Consider the following 2,990-nt stretch of genomic DNA (forward strand, 5'->3'; position numbering starts at 1 on the left):
ACACCCAGGTGTCATTCCCATGCCTGCACAGACTCCCCCATCGCCCAGGTCATGGCCTACCTAGACGCCAGCCAGCCAGCCAGCCAGCCAGCGCCCTCTGGCCATGATACCACCACAGGGAGGTCTTCAGTGAAGTGCTTTGCACTCCCAGAAAGAAAGTGCCATACAACTGCTCAGTTGTAGTAGCTGTTGTATTTGGCAGTAGGATTTCTCCTAGTCTGAGAAGACAGAGATCAGAGGTTGGACTGCAACCAAAGGGAAAACACAATGCCTTAATGAACACAAGCCAAGAAATGCCAGCTGGTGTTCTTTTGTTTTCTTTCACATGGGTGCGTACATAGATTCCTTTCCTTAGCCATCTTGGCCATTTCTGGGAGAAGGGAGAGAAATGTGCTTGTGGTCACCAAGAAACTGGAGAATAAACATAAGAAGAGCCCTGCTGGATCAGGTCATAGGCCCATCCTATGGGCTGAGCTTCCTGTATCTCACAGTGACCAACCAAATGCCTCAGGAGCACACAAGACCACAAGAGACTTGCATCCTGGTGCCCTTCCTTGCATCTGGCATTCTGAGGTAACCCACTTCTAAAACCAGGAGCTTGCACGTACCTACCATGTCTTGTAACCCGTGATGAACTTTTCCTCCAGAAATTTGTCCAATTCCCTTTTAAAGGCATCTAGGCCAGATGCCTTCACCACATCCTTCGGCAAGGAGTTCCACAGATTAACTACGTGATGACTGAAGAAATATTTTCTTTTGTCTATCCTAACTCTCCTAACACTTAATTTTAGTGTGTGTCCCCTGGTTCTGGTGTTGTGTAAGTGGGAAAAGAGCATCTCTCTATCCACTCTATCCTTCCCCTGCATAATTTTGTATTTCTCAATCATGTCCCCCCCCCCAGACACCTCTTTTTTAGGCTGAAGGGGCCCAAATGCTATAGCCTTTCCTCATAAGGAAGGTGCCCCAGCCCAGTAAAGAAGTTCAACTCACCAACCTGCCAGTCAGCACCTCTGCTGAAGGGGCAGCATGTAAGGCAAAGATCTCCTTTATAGTGAGGTAGCTAGGGGGTTGCAGGGGGGGTGTGTGCGCCGCACCGGATGACATGCATAGGGAGTGTGACACCACTACTGACCAAAATTTTTAAAATCTTAGCATTTTCAAATAATACCATAATTTGATGTGTAATTTTGTGCAGAATGCAATGAAACAAACCATGTTGAAATATCTCTATTCTATCAAAAGTTATAACCAAAACAAACCAGTGGAGTGGGGCAATGGTGCATCACCACGGCCACTGTCCAGGGAGTTGCCCCGCCCACTGCATGGGAGGCGCTGCCTCATGGGGTGGCCTCCTGCACCAGTTGATATAAACCGTAGTGATGCCACTGCTCCTTTATAATGTAAGGACCAGCCCTGTAGTGAGGCAAATAATTCATCTGTGTGACAAGTGGTTTTACAGAAACATAGCTGGGGAAAAAAACTGGGGAGGGGATTGCATTCCCTGCTCCTCTCTCCAGTCATTTGGAAGAATACATTCCCAACCGTGGCTGCCATCCAAGCCTTTCGATATCAAAGGCCACACCGACAGCTTGCTAGAGGTCTGAGAGCTGAACCTACTTTGCATATAAATTGGAAAGTCCTTTATTGAAATCGTCAAGAAGAAACTCGCACAATCATGGAACAGCTGCATTTTCCTTGTTGGGCAAATAAAAACAAGGGTGGTGCTTCCACTCACCTGCAATGAAAACACAATCCACAAGCTGTTACCGAGAAACAACAGACTTGATCGCTGGTCTGCAGGATTCATTAGTCTTTATGGATTTCACATCCAAATGTAATGAGTCTTGGCCCTCCTGCAGCATTGCCACAAAGAGGTGAGGCTGGTGAAGATCCCTCTTTTGTGAAGGAATGCAGCCCCGGATTGTTAGAGGGATGTAGTCAAGGGCAGCTGTAGAAGCCCAGGAATTCATCCTCCTCTTGTTTTATTGATTTCCAGGGCAAGGAGAACACCTGTTCCCCGAATGTTCTTCCAAAGAGATGTGAGCGGGATCGAACAGTGGTGGAGTTCAGGTGGCCACCTGCAGAATGTAGTGCAGATTGGAGACTGTGGGAGTAGAGAAAGGATTCACAAAGGGATGCTTACCCCTTCCTGTGGGTTTTTGGGCAATGTGGGTTTGAATTCTAGGGAATAGGTTGGCAACCTTCAATCTCGAAAGACTATGGTATAAGCCTACAGCACCCGGTATTCCCAGGCGGTCTCCCATCCAAGTACTAACCAGGCCTGACCCTGCTTAGCTTCCGAGATCAGACGAGATCGGGCATGTGCAGGGTAACAGTTGCTGCTATAACTCTGTGGGTTCCCTCAAAGCTTCGATCCGGTTCTCTTCAATTGAAAGTAGTAAGGTGAAGCATCAGTAGTTTTTTATACTGAAGGATTATTTTATTAACCTTTGTGCTGGCGTAAGTCTTGAAAGTGCTCATGGGAAATCCAAAATCAGGAATAAATTCTTGATGGTGAGGGCAGTCCAGCAGTGGAACAGATTGCCAAGAGAGGTGGTGGATTCTCCCTCACCGGAGACTTTAAGCAGAGACTCGACACGTCCCTGCTGGGGATGCTCTAGGACAGGGGTGTCAAACATAAGACCCGCGGGCCGAATGCGCACCCCAGAAAGCAACTTATCTGGCCCTCATTATAATTGGGCTCATCTCTTGAAAGCATGACTAAAATTTGGACATTTTCTCTTCTGTCATTTGCAGCTCATGAGTTCCTAGGTGAGAACAAAGTGCTTATTTCTGGCCATCATGATATCACTTTCTGCTTAATGATGTCACTTCCGGCCCTCCGCAGGCAACAGGAATGCTAACTTTGGTCCTCTGTATGAAATGAGTTTGTCATCCCTGGGCAAACCGAGGGTTTCCTGCTACAGGCAGGGGTTAGACTAGATGACCTTGTAGGACCTTCCCACTCTATGATTCTATGAAAACCAGAG

At 47.4% G+C, this 2,990-nt stretch overlaps 1 pseudogene; it reads right to left on the reverse strand.

Annotated features, from left to right (window-relative positions):
- Positions 1-2,227: 2,227 nt before the first annotated feature.
- On the reverse strand, positions 2,228-2,347 carry LOC136643005 (5S ribosomal RNA; annotated as a pseudogene).
- Between the last annotated feature and the right edge of the window lie 643 nt (positions 2,348-2,990).

The sequence above is a fragment of the Tiliqua scincoides genome, chromosome 2, assembly GCF_035046505.1.
Source record: "Tiliqua scincoides isolate rTilSci1 chromosome 2, rTilSci1.hap2, whole genome shotgun sequence".
NCBI classification, from domain to species: Eukaryota; Metazoa; Chordata; class Lepidosauria; order Squamata; family Scincidae; genus Tiliqua; species Tiliqua scincoides.